General features: G+C 42.4%; 1 protein-coding gene across 10 annotated transcripts in view; it reads left to right on the top strand.

The window, feature by feature from the left end:
• The window catches only part of CUNH2orf88 (chromosome unknown C2orf88 homolog), a 98,376-nt gene that overhangs the window by 68,950 nt on the left and 15,086 nt on the right, over nucleotides 1–14,340 (top strand). Inside the window, exon 1 of one of the 10 annotated variants that reach the window (XM_032755148.2) lies at nucleotides 9,857–10,122. The exons of the other annotated variants lie outside the window; for them this stretch is intronic. The gene's annotated coding sequence lies outside the window, so the exon portion shown is untranslated. Of the gene's footprint in view, nucleotides 1–9,856; nucleotides 10,123–14,340 lie in introns of those variants that run through there. 10 annotated transcript variants of the gene reach the window in all.

The following is a 14,340-nucleotide window of genomic DNA, read 5'->3' as shown; positions in this document are numbered from 1 at the left end:
ACCCCCGCCCCCCCACCGCCCTCCCCACCCTGTTGTCTTGGGGATTAACATTTGGCTCCTCATTACTTATACAAATTTCTGCAGCTGGCTTGAATTTCTCCTCAGAAAATGGAATTCTCTTTTCTATCACATTGTCAGGCTGCAAATTTTCTGAACTTTTATGCTCTGCTTCCCTCATAAAACTGAATGCCTATAACAGCACCCAAGTCACCTCTTGAATGCTTTGCTGCTTAGAAACTTCTTCCACCAGATATCCTAAATCATCTCTTTCAAGTTCAAAGTTCCATAGATCTCTAGGGCAGGGGCAAAATGTCACCAGTCTCTTTGCTAAAACATAACAAGAGTCACTTTTGCTCCACTTCCTAACAAGTTCCTCATCTCCATCTGAGACAACTTCAGCCTGGATTTCATTGTCCATATCATTATCAGGATTTTGGGTCCAAGCCATTCAACAAGTCTCTAGGAGTTCCAAGCTTTCCCACATTTTCCTGTCTTCTTCTGAGCCCCCCAAACTGTTCCAAACTCTGCCTGTTACCCATTTCCAAAGTTGCTTCCACATTTTCAGGTATCTTTTCAGCAGTGCCCCACTCTACTGGTACCAATTAACTATATTAGTCCATTTTCATGCTGCTGATAAAGACATATGCAAGATTGGGCAATTTACAAAAGGATGAGGTTTATTGGACTTACAGTTCCATGTGACGGGGAAGGCCTCACAATCATGGTGGAAGGTGAAAGGCATATCTCACATGATAGCAGACAAGAGAAAAGAGAGCTTGTCCAGGGAAACTTTCCTTTTCAAGACCATCAGATCTCATGAGACTTATTCACTGTCAGGAGAACAGTACAGGAAAGACCTACCCCCATGATTCAACTACCTCCCACCGAGTCCCTTCCACAACACATGAGAATTCAAGATGAGATTTGGGTGGGGTCACAGCCAAACCATATCATATAGCATTCCTGTATAGTCTCTTGTATCCTGCAGCTCAAGCTGGTGAGGTGGTCTGAATGTGAGGGACTATATCACTAAGAGCATGAGGCACTCTGATAAAGATATGGAAGATTAGGGCCTGACCTTCTCAGTTTCACTGATAACAGAGTAACTCACACTTGCTGTGATTTACAAGATAAAGAAAAGGTCCAAAATTTGACATTAGAGAATTAGGTAGCCAGGCTTCTTATGAACAAATAACAGGGAAACCAAGTTGGATATTTGCATTTCCTATTCCACCACATTTTAGGAGAAGATGTTTAAGCATTATGAAATATGATCAGGTACTCCCTCAGTGAGGTAATACGCATTTGCCTTTGGGGACTTGGGTTAGCATGACTCCACGTGGTAACACTGATTAGGCTTAGCTGGTTCGGGCTTAAGATACAGCATATTAGCTGGATGCTTTAAGAGTAGAACAAATGGCTTTAAGTGGCAAGACTTATCAGATGTGATTCCGTGGGAGAAATATTAATAGCCTTAAACGGGTACAGGTTGTTTTGAAATTAAGCCTGCCAAGACACTTGTTTGTCCTTGAAGATGAGAACATAAGAAGGTAGGAGCTGTTCAAATGTATTTTTGCCATTAAAAGTAATGGCAAAAACAGCAATTACTTCTGCACCAAACTAATGTAACAAAAATACCACAGACTGGGTGGGCTTAAACAACAGAAACTTATGTCCCAGTCCTGCAGGATGGGAAGTCGAGATCATGGGCACAATTGGGTTCTGGTGAGGGCTGTCAAGGAGCCAGGGCAAGCAGGCTCTCTGGTTTCTGTTTTTATAGGGGCACTAATTCCATCCTGAGGGCTTCACCCTCATGACCTGATTACTTCCCAAAGGCCCCATCTGTAAATATGATCACATTGGTGATTAGGGTTTCAACATACGAATTTGGGAGCAGGAGGGAACACAAACACTTAGGCCATCATAGACTTACAAGGCTGAATCCTAGCTGAGTTATTTATTATGATCAGATGTGGTACAGATTTTCTCCATCAGTGGCATATTACCAGGAACATCAACTTTGGAACTGGGAAGAGACATACTTAGCTCCCTGAACTGTTTCTTCATCTTTATAAATGCATATATTATTACCTGGTTTTCATGGTTTCAGGTTTTTACTGTTGGGGATTCAATCCAAGCAATGTTAGTTTCCTTATGTTTCTGTCTCCTCACCCACTGCCTCCCATCCCCCATCCCCAACCAGGACCCAAAGATGGACTATGTCATATTGATGGGTTTTAATTTTGCTCTTGGAAAAGAGAAGATAACTGATATCAATCACAGAAATTCCTATGAAGCTTTTTTTTAATGAGACAGCAGCCTAATTGTTCACATGTAATCTCAAATTGGGATGATGTATTCTGGTAAAGAGGTTAGATTCACTATTTTCTTATCACTTTATATAAATTAGATGTGTAGAGTCAAACTCAGTTCTTAAATCAGGCTGGTTGGGAGTCTAGAATGTTGATAAGAGACTGTGTACATTGAACTTCCTTGTACATAAAAACTGGGTAGTCTTAGATCAGATAAAGTAGCAATGTCTCAAGAATTGAACTCTCTTTGGAACTGAGCTAACCACTCTCTTGGGAAATAAAATTTTAATATAACTATCTGATGGGTTCCAAGGAACTGTCTTTAATTGGTGGCTAGTCCTTTAAATTGAGATGGTAATTTAGTTCAAAACCAGGAAGTATATTTGGGTTCTTAGAAAGACCTCTAGGAAGCCAATCAAACAAGTACCTTGTCTCCTTTCATATAGAGCATGGGTATCCATAAATTGCCTCTTGTAACAGTAATTCCTATTCTTCATTACAAAATGCAAGTAAAATAGGAAAAAAGTTAAAAAAAAAAAAAACACAGTGCAATTCTCATACTATTTAAAATATTTTACTGAAGGTGAAGGAAGGCCTGAAAATGAAGCCAAAAGAGTTGGGAAAACTGCACTAGTAGCTAATTCCCACCTAACGACCCCTTAAAATGATCATGGTTTTCTTAGAGGTACTCCAAAACTATTCTATTCAACTTTTCAAAATGAAAATCATTTTACTGGACTTTTTTTCTGACTGCAAGTACAATCAATCTGCATTGTAAAGTTTTTTTACAAGTTCAAAAAAATACAAGCCTTTCTCTAAAATTCTTAGTTCTCTCAGTCTCAGCTAATAACCTTACCTTGCTTTACTGAACACTGACATGATTCCATTTTTCTTCAACTCTACTCAATAAATATATAATTGGTGGATATTTATTTCTCTTTTTTTGGCCAGAAAAACTTTCATATTACTCAAAATACTTGAACTCAATGGACAGTGGTTCCATTAAGTTTTAAGAGCTTCAGATCTTGGTAGTTAGTGGCAAGAATACCCACAAATAGACTAAGTTTATGGGGGGAAAATAACTTGCTAGGGAAAACAAAACATTTTCTTTGAATTCTTTGTTACTGTCTCAGGCATTTTGGTAGGCCAGGTCAATTTACTTTCTCATCTGGATTTCTGTGGCATGATTGGTTCATGCCACTGATCTCTACCCACATGCTCAGAGTTGCCAAATTTACCCTAAATCTATTCAAGAACAATTTTTTACATCATTTTTACAATTTAAGAATTTTCAACAGGTGTCTATTACTTATCTTAACAAATCACCCTAGCTTGGCACCAGCAGGTTGAACATGCCTTGCTAGCTATTCTCTCATAGACTCATTTTTTCCCATCCGTATGTATTCTATCGGCTCCATGCTCATTGCCACGCCTGTTCTTTGGCATAGGCTATATGCACTCATTCCCTTATTTCAACAATTTAAATGGTAGGATTGTCTCATGGTTCAGATCCAAACTTACCCACTTTTCATTGACCTCCTGTTATTTGCATTTTACAGTATTTTCTGTCCTTTCCCACTATTATGCATTTACTAGTTTGTTTGCGTATAGCTCTACTTTAGTTATTTTGGAGCTATCTTATCTCTGCGGCTGGCTCTATGTTAGAATTGCCAATGTAATATGAAATATAACATCCATGGTATAGATCCTTGTCCAGAAATACAGAAAACCTAGAAAATATCATTGTTCTGAATACTTTATCACCCTATTCAAGCCAAATATTCTACCATCAGAAGTCCACCAGTTTTGTTGACAACCTATCATTTTTTCAAATCTCCATACCTTTACAATGGATACTGCTCATAACAATTAAGGGATTAGGAATTAGGAGGTTTGCTGCCCAGAACTAGGGCCAGATTTAGCAGGCCATTCTGAGGACACCTGAGATGTTGGAAAGCAACATAGAATAATAGAAGGAGCACTGGCTTTGGACTCAGGCCTGGGTTCAAATTCAAGTTTTAGCACAACTTTAAGAACCAAACAAGTGAGAAGACATAGACTGATGGTATAGTTGACAGCTTATATAGTTGTAAATATAATGAACAGAACTGGATTAGAAATTACATGGTCAGGAGATATTGTTCCACAATAGTCTCATGCTCTGCGTTAAACTCTTATTTGGAACTATTCCCTAGTTTGGGTTGCCAGACATTTAGTTACACTTGTAGAACCAGAATGGGTCTAGAGAAGCCTAACAAATGTGAGTAAAGGACATTCTGTGAGAAAAACTAAAGAATTTTTTTCTTCAGGAATGAGAAGCTTGGAGGGGCTATTTGATTTTTGTCTTCCACATAAGGAAGATAATGTCAATCACTTCTCACTTCAGTGACATAATGAATAAGACTACAATGGCCTACAGTACCGTTTGGAAAATTTAATTCATAAGAGCTTTTAAACATATCATGATATATATTAAAATATTATAATGGGAAACTGCCATGGTTTGAATGTTCCCTCCAAAATTCAGATGTTGCCGATGTGATAGGATTAAGAGGTAGGGCCTTTAAGAGGTGATTAGGCCTTTGGAGCTGTTCCCTTGTCAGTGGGATTAAGACCCCTTTAAACGAGGCTTCTTGCAGCATTTAGCTAGGGTTCCCCACCTCTGGAGGATCCAGCCCTCACCAGAAAACCTACCAAACCTGCTTGTGCCATGATCTTGACTTCCCATCCTCCAGAACAGTGAGAAAACACATTTCTGTTCTTTATAAATTATCTAGTCTTAGGTATTCTGTCACAGTAGCACAGAATGGGCTAGAACAGAAACTCTGCTGGTAGGTTTACATTTTCACTTGTTTGGCTATATAGGTAATCTAATGATTTGCAATTTGATTCTGGGAAAATGGTAAACAAGAAGAGGTCTTTCCCACAGTGTCGTTAAGGTTCACAACAAGGTTTTAAAGCCTGCTTGGGCATAGAAACAACTAGGAGTAGTAAAAAAGAGTTCAGGAAAAGTTTCAGGAGCAAAGTATAAGACATTTTCTTTTTTTTTTTTGACACGGAGTCTCGCACCGTCACCCAGGCTGGAGTGCAATGGCATGATCTCGGCTCACTGCAACCTCCACCTCCTAGGTTCAAGTGATTCTCCTGCCTCAGCCTCCCGAGTAGCTGGGATTACAGGTGCCTGCCACCACGCCCGGCTAATTTTTCATATTTTTAGTGGAGACAGGGTTTCAGTATGTTGGCCAGGCTGGTCTCAAACTCCTGACCTCATGATCTGCCTGCCTTGGCCTCCCAAAGTGCTGGGATTACAGGCATGAGACACTGCATCTGGCCAAGACATCATTTTCATACCCACTCCTAGTTCTTCATCGAGAAACATTTTTAGGTGTCTTGAGTTACAGAAAGTGTTAAAGAATCAATACACCATTTCTGCTTCTGAATTTTTAAAGCTTTGTATCCTAAAACCTTAATTAGGGTCTGACATGAAAATGTGTCTGTTGCCTACTCAGAGAAGATATCTGGGCCTCTCAGCCAAATCCAAATAAAATCTTGGCAAATACAAGATAAGTTCACTGTTTTGGAGAGACCATTTTAGATTGAACACACAAAAACCAGCACATAAAACCTGGATCAGTGAGAAATATATGTAAGAAATAGCCATGTTTTCCAATAACCACTAAAAGATTTTTTTTTCCCTAGACCAGTGGACTGTTATTATATGAGAAACGAAGAGGTAGAATCTAAAAATGAGTTTCCTCAATGGTCATACCTATGTGCTATTCTATCAGGGTTCATATCCCATAATGGTGTTTCTTTTTCTGTCTCCTCAGTAAGTTTATCTTGTTTGCATTTAAATTTTCCTCTACCCACTCAGTTGGCTTTGGCTTCTTATTTTGTAACCTGAGATAAGTTCCGGGGGTAGGGGTGGAGGTGGTGGGAGCAGGTGGGGAGTTAGTGTCATTTTCTATTCTTTATAAATCTTTTCTGTGATTTGCGTTACCTCTCTCTAGCGTACATGAATTCTCTAGCCTCCATGTGAATGAACACTCGCAAACTATGCCATCTCCCTCTCCAGTCCTCACCACTTCGTTATCAGAAAACCAACTGAGACATTTGACTCTCTGATATGCTTGTAAGAGCCCCAGTGGCAGACAAATGAATCCCAGGGCCCGGATCCTTCCTGACAAGGTCACATCATCTCACCGCTTAGAGTACTTTTAGAAAAGAGGTCCCTTCTGCCTCGCTGGCATAACCTCCCTTGCTTCTCCCAGAGGTGCAAGCTCTGACTGGTCTGCCTGAGGCAAAAATGGAAGTTAAAGGTGCTCCTTTAAGTAGAGAAACCAGTGGAGGGAGTCAGCTATGTACCTCTGTGGTCTGTCTGTCTGATGTGGAAGTTTTATGGGGCTGGGGATGGAAATGGGAGTTCTTTACAGAGCAAAGAGTATGTGAGTGCCTTGATTTGATTCTGTTAACTGCAAGTTTACTATTTAACATGCAATCCTCAATCCAGCTCAGTATTTGTTTCCTGTCAACAGCATGGACCCTAGGGTGAGATTGCCTATGTTCAAATTCCAGGATTTTATCATTGCTGTTTTTATGACTTTTACTTCTATGAACTCTGGAGAAAACAAAACCACTAAACACTCGCTACAGCCCCTCACCCTAACCACATTTACCTCAGGCCATCGCTGGGTCCTTCCTCACCCCCTCACTTCATTCCCCAGCTTTTAAAAAGTTGTGTCAGCACTTTCAAAATCCTGCAGTTTGTCTCTGCCACCACCAGTTTGAGGAGTTCTTGGTTCCTGTTGCTTCTATCCTTGTTCAAGCCCAGGTGAGGACAGAGGGGCAGAAATGCTATGCCCTGACTCCCAGTTCTAGGCTGGGCGGCTGGGAGGAGAGCCAGCTTTCCCGAATCCCAGCGGCAGAGGGCGCCAAGTTCCCTCACCGCATCTTCCCTCCAAGTCTTACATGGCACCATCTTGACCAGAAGCATGGCCTGCAGTCCTGAGGAGAGACGTCAAGGCTCTTTTCCAGGCCCAACCTGCAAGGACCTGTTCACACTGGCCTGGACCTGAGGGAGGCACCGCAGAGAGGAAAGCAGAGAGGGCCACTCACCGAAGGGTGCTGGTGCGGTCTCCCCACCAGCCCCAGGCTTGTCACTCCTGCTCCACTCTCTCCAGTGCACACCCATGAGGGCAGCTGGGCAGATGGCAGAGGCCACGGGCTAGGTCCTCCCTTAGTCATCCCTGCCAGACCTGACCTGGGTCTCCCCCACCAGCTTGGGCAGCCCTGGGATGGCGAAGGAAGGGTCAGGCTCTAGCCTGGCAGGAGCAGCTCAGCTCGGTGTGTAGGCCTCGCTCCCTCATGGCCCGCTTCATTTATAGACCAAAGGCTGGTCCAATGTGTTCTCAAACTGAGTGAAAGAAATTTGCAAGTTCATGGGTTTCCCTTCTGATGGAGGCCAGAGACTTTCTCACCTACTTTTTCTTTCCTTCTGACCTGGTAACTGGGAAGTAAAAAACACAAATTTCTAAGTGTCTCCTCTGCCTAGATCACATCAAGAACTGACGCCATCCCCTCACTGTGGAACCCAGGGGTCTCCTAAGGATGATTCCAGCACTAGGTTGATAGAAGTTTAAAGCTGGGGAAGGAAGAGCACAAGAAAATTACATAACTTAAGTGAAGAACTAGGCCTAAAAGTGGAACCTTGCATTTGAGCATAATTATTTAGCATGGTGTGCCTGAAATATGTAGAAGTGAATAATTTGTTTTACGTAAGTATAGTCAATTTGTATACATTAAAATTGATACTGGCTGGGCGCAGTGGCTCACACCTGTAATCCCAGCACTTTGGGAAGCCAAGGCGGATGGATCACCTGAGGTCTGGAGTTCGGGATCAGCCTGGCAAACATGGTGAAACCCTGTCTCTACTAAAAATACAAAAATTAGCCTGGCGTGGTGGCAGGCACTTGTAATCTCAGCCACTCAGGAGCTGAGGCAGGAGAATCGCTTGAACCTGGGAGGCGGAGGTTGCAGTGAGCCAAGATTGCGCCATTGCACTCCAGCCTGGGCGACAAGAGCAAGACTCTGTCTCAAAAAAAAGAAAAAAAATTGATACTTATCAAACAAATCAAATAATATAGGTATACTCACATTCTATGATTGTCAGGATGTACCAACTCCAATCCCATTAATCATACTAGCATGAAGAAAAATTACATTTCTGGGCCACTGTGTTTGTATATAACCTTAGCTAATTTAAGCCTGGATAAAAATAAGAATGATTCATTTAAAATCTGAGATTCCGAGCTAGATTTTTGTGTAACTTAAACTTCTCAACTCTTCTGCAATCTAGGTTTATTTTTTACTATAATGTACCTTCAAAGAGCTAAGTCTCAGTTTATAGATTGTTAGTTTTTTAAGTTCCGTTGTCTTTCGTTGTACTGCTGAACTCTGGGCCTCTGTGTCCTCATCTGTAATGTGGGGCCAAAATTATCACTAAGGTCCCTTCAAGCATGAATTTCGCATTGACTAAACCGTTGTAGAACACAAGGAAAATAATGGTTCCTTTGTAGTTCTCTTGGGACTTTTACTATTGCTAGAAATCATGCTGGGCAGATGCAGGCATCACATGGATTGTGCGGGGAAGTGTAACTGAATAATGGCCGTGTTTTGAGGCAGTGGTATTCAATGCTTTAAAGAGTGAGAAAATGGCCTTTAGAGATACTTTGTTTGAAAGAGAAACAAGCTTGGAAAATGTTCTTGAGTATTTCTGTGTGGAAAAGTATAGAATGGATGTGTCCTTTAAATGTTTAAGTACTTCCAACACTTTTGCTTTGCATACTCATGGTGCAAACGAGGTGGGAAGGGCGGAATCCCTGGCCTAGCTCTGCAACAGTGGGGTTTCAGGTCAAAGCAGGTCTGGCAGCTCTGCCTGGCCCGAGCGCAGAACCCTTAGCTGGGAAGGCCGCGGCCAGGCTGCGGGGCCCCCTGCAGGCGGGCTCAGTGCCGCGACCCAGCACCTGTTGTCCTAAGGCAAGCCCCGCGGGGGAGAGGCCTTGGAGAGCAGCGCCCCCTCTCACCAGGGCGGAGCTCTGGAGAGTTCGCAGCTCAGGGGGCCGAGACCAGGGGCAGGGCCAGCGAAATGCCTCCCTGGCTCTTACTTTCATTGACCTCTGCGATGCCTCGCTGGCTTCTGCTGTCATTGACCTTTGCGGATCTGTTCCCACAGCGGCGCCGGCAGCTGCTTGGTAGTTGCGGGGGGCGTGAGGGCGGTGGCCCAGACCGACCGGATGGCAGCCCAGCTCCGCTCCGCCCGCCCCTGCCTCGGACCCTGCGCCTAAGGAAGTATCGAGGCAACCCTGTGCCACCCGAAATTCGTGGGCCGCTCCCAGAGGGCGCGCCCTGGAGCCGAGCGCCCTTGGGCGGCCATCTGGGGGCCAGGTGCGGGGCGCGAACCCGCGAGGAGCGCGCGGCGGGCGCGGCGGCGACAGCAGGAGGAGGGGCCGGGAGCCCGAGCGCTGCCGAAGGACGCCCCGTCCTACACATGCTGCCACTTGGCTGAGCCGGGCGCCGGCGAGAAGGCGGCGCCGCTGCCCTGGAAGCTGGACTGCACTTTGCCCCCGCCGGGCCTCAGCTGCCGCCCGCCCAGACGCCAGCAAGTCCCCCTCCCACGGCGGCGCTGCTCCGGGAGCTTCGGAGACCCGCCCCGGGCCTGAGCGCAGGCTGCCTCCGGGGCCCCACGGCTGTCCGGACGTGCCATGGGTGCGCAGCTGCCGGGCAATGTGTTGTGTAAGTGAACATCTGGGAGGTGGGTGACTGGTGAAGGGCGGGTGTCTGTCGGTCTTTGCTTGTCAGCTGCGCCTTTTAGATTTTTCAATGGCAGAAACCCATGAGTTACAGGAGGCTTTAATTAAACCAGACCTTTCTCAGCCAGCTGCCGTGGATAGAGCCTCACATCTCCGCCCCCTAATCGAGAAGAGTTAGCCCCTACCCCTTCAATCTTGTTCTGGGCTTCCCAATGAAAGGTATCTCATTATGAGTTGCAATTCCACCCTGCTTCCTACCTGAAGAGTGAGTGAAGGTTTTCAGGTAAGAGATTTGCCCGTGAACATTGCATTGATATGCCAAGCTGTCAGGCTTGTGCTCTGAATGGCATATCATGAGCAAAGTATTAGCTCTCGTGCTCTTTGGAGCTGTGGGAGGCTGAATATTGAGGTGAAATGATGCAAATAAGAAATGAAGAGGAGTAGACGGGTAAGATCCTTTAGCCATCAGTTAAGGGGTCAAAGAAGCAAAGCGGAACAATTGGAGTTGTCTCGCTTATGTCTCTGGTCTGACACCAACCCCTCCTCTATCCTTTAGGGAATTGGGTTAACATAAAATTGTAAACTAGTACATGTTCTTATCAAAGACCATCTTTTTAGGATCTAGTGTATGTGGCAGCTCTCTCAGGGAAATTTTTAGATAAGAATTCGGAGGAATATGGAATCTACTTTTATTATGACAAAGTATAAATCAAACCAAGATCAACAGTTGGCTATTCCTTTTTCCCTTTGGATGAGGCTGTTTTCAAGCACCTAACATGGCTATCATAAATAGATGGGAAATAACATTATTTAGGCATTCTGCTTTCAAGCAGAATGGTCTGGAAGAATAATTTCAGTTTTTAATTTTGTTTTGCCATTAAACAAAAATTATAAGCATTACTTACTTAGGTCCACACAATGTTGTAACAAAAGGATGCTTTAAAATTGTAGACCAACCTCCAATCCATTTTATTATCTCCTCTATAGCACTCCTGACAGGCCAGCCACAGTTCGATTGAACACTTCAGTGACAGGGAGCTCATTACATTTTGAGGGGTTCCTCCTTTTCTGTTGTTAGCAAGGCCTTGTTTACGCTGAACTGACAACCGCTTAGGAAGCAGTACCTGTTTCTCATTAGTCCTACCTGGCCAATAGCGCTCCAACTGTGAACTTAGAAACAAGATTTTTCTGCAAAAAGCATCTAAAACTTTAGGCAGAGTCTGAAAAGGGTCCATGACCCAAAAATAACTAGTTAAGAAATGAAAGGTCTAAAGTGATACAGAATAATATTTTTGTCTCCTTTGCTTGACAGCCTTTCAGATCCCTGAGCCTCAGTTTCTCATCTGTCAAATGGGAATAATATACTTTGTCTACAGCCCTAGGGTTATTGTGAGGATTAAATTAATAATATTAATAAAGTACTTAGTAGAGGTGCCTAGGAGTCAGTAAATCTTAGCTATCTTCAATAAATACTAGTTTTTATGTTTCCTTCCTTACCTAAGACCCTTCCCTGTGCTAAAGATCCTTAGCCCAAAATTGATTTCAATAAATCAGTTTAATCCAAACAGTGCAGGGTGCAATGAATTGCCATCTTCAAATGAAATTATCTATCGCTTAATTGGCATTTGTAGTAAATACACAGAAGTTGACTAAAAACCTCACCTCCATACCCCATGTGCTTTGCTGTCAAGCAAAGGAGACAAAAATAAAGGTAGGCCTTATTAATTTTTTAATTATGCAGTTAAGCATTTCTTGAATCTGAATTTCTTTTTTCTGTTGGCTTGTATTACTTAAAGCCTCTGTATGGTTTGCAGTTTGTTAGATAGATGTTTTAATCTTATGTCATTCGTCATGTTAATTCTACTTTTCAGTTTTGTGTCACCTACACATTTGCTGAGTTTATTCACCAGACATTCAAGTCACTGATAATAGATAGGACAAGTCCTTTTGCTATGACCATGGTACCTCTAGAAACCTGTGGCACAGTAGGAGTGGTCCTGGATTTTTGGAGGCTGGTTTTGGAGTCTGGCCTTGATACCTATTAGCTTTGTGACCTTGAGAAACTTCTTTTCAGTATCAATAAAATGAGGTAACATCTGCCTTTCAGGCTGGTTGTTAAAATTCAAAGTATTGAAAGCGCCAAGTACAATAATGGCTGGAAATCTAGTTGGCCTTCAGTAGATTTTGCTTGAACTAATGAATTAGCTGGACTCAGCCCTTTCTTATCAAACTATTCTAGTCCATAGAGTAGTCTTCTCCATAAGGACATGATGAGAAAAATGTCTTGCTGAAAAGTAAAGATCTTGCATATTCCCTGATCTACCACAAAAGTAAATAACATTAGTTTAAAAATGAATGATTCTTAGCAAATTGCTAGTTCCTAGAAATCCTGTCTTTTCCCCCACCCCTCATTGTTCCTTGTTTAATGTTTAAGTTTTGAATTTTGCCAGAGATAGATGTCAAACTGTTAGTCTGTAAAGCCTAGGAATTCTAATTCTTTCCTTTAATTTTGAATATTAAAAATAAAAACACTGGGGGGAAAAAACTTCTGTTTGAATCTCTAGCCTCTTGAGACTGCCCTTCTTCTCCATGTTTTTACAGAGGTTGTCAGAATAGTTCTGTGCTGACATCTGCAGGTTCTCTTGGTACCCTGGAATACAATTCACCAGAATGTGAAGGCATGGACTATTTTTAAGTGACCTCTTCTGCTTGCACCTTAGTTCTCTCTTAGTGAGGTTTCCATGCTTTCCAGCTTGAAAATCATTTGCTTTTAAGGGAGCAAAACAGTTGCTAAGCAGTTTTGTTTTCTTTCTCATTAGTTAATACGCCATCTATCCTTGGATTTGAGAATTTTAAAATCAGCCTTTCTTACTATACTTTCCATATAGTAAGTATACTATGCACAACATGCACTAAGTCGGTAGTTGAGAAATAGAACCACTCATGGTGTTATAACGTTAGAAGTTTTGGCAGTAGTAAATAACTCTAATCAGTATCTCACATGGGAAGAGCCTTGTATTTTAAGAATGAATTTATTCCTTGTAAGTTAAAAGTTGTGAAATTAAGAGAGTTTCACAAGGGGCTGAAGGTAACATAAATTAATGAAGCTGAATGGGAGGGAGTAACAGATATGTGACCCAAAGAGTGAATGCCTAGCTTAGAAGTATTCTAATTCGGAACAGTTTTAACACTGCACTGGCCCAACAAAACACTGGCCCAAACACTACTACAAGTTTGTAGCCTTTGCATGTAAACAGCCTGCAAGAGGCAGAACTATGTAAATTTCACTGTTTTCTTCCCAACATCTAACATACTGCAGGCACATGGATAGTTAATAGGAAAACTTTAGTAAGCATTCATTAATCGCCTTGATGTAGAGAACTGTTCTATACAAAATAAAGAAAAAAATAACTCCTGCCCTTCAGGAATATCTAATCTCATTTGGGGAGACAGCATTTATAAATTAAAGACTAGGCTTCAGTTCAAGAACAGAATTCTGAGGAAGGGTGGGAGGAGGACTGGGAAGTCTGCAAGGAGGAGATGGGGCTTCCCCTATCCTCAAAGATAGCACTTGGGTTTAAGTAAGGAACAGGGGAAAGGGTGCTGGGTGGAGATAAAGGTGAGGTGGTGTGTTTCAACTTAAAGGAGGACTAGGAGTAGGAAATGAGAATGGGTGAGCCAAAGAGACTCACTTGATGGGAGAGGAAATTTCCTTGTATTAGTGAGAAATTAAGTCCATTGGGTAAAAACAGGGCTTTAAAAAATGTTTACATTAAATGTACCTCTCTTTCCCCCGAGACACTGTACTGTTGGCCACAGAAAATAGGAACCATACAGTAACTCTTTAGGTAAAGATGTGGAGTATATGGATTATGAAAGAACTATGAAACTTTACATGGCAAAATTTTCTTAATTTCTTGGTCCTCTGACGTAGAGTCCTAGTGAATTTGAACACTATGTTCTTCCATGTCTCTATATCAGAGTAATGATTCTTTTCAGTGCTCAAAATTACATATACTGCTGCCTAGAACTTAATTCAGTGCATAGCACTTAACACTCAATTTTATTAATTTATGCCTCCTACTTGTTCTACAATGAAGTGGTTTTACTACATAAAAACTAATAGAAATTGAATTTGTAGGGGAGGAAAAAAGCTCTCCTCTACCCTCTTAGGTTTGTGACCAAGGCCTGTGAATCAAACTGATAAAAGAGTAATGGCA

This window comes from Hylobates moloch, unplaced genomic scaffold (assembly GCF_009828535.3).
Source record: "Hylobates moloch isolate HMO894 unplaced genomic scaffold, HMol_V3 SCAFFOLD_1, whole genome shotgun sequence".
Classification (NCBI taxonomy): Eukaryota; Metazoa; Chordata; class Mammalia; order Primates; family Hylobatidae; genus Hylobates; species Hylobates moloch.
The sequence above is the reverse complement of the archived record's forward strand: the minus strand, read 5'-3'. Positions and strand labels throughout refer to the sequence as shown.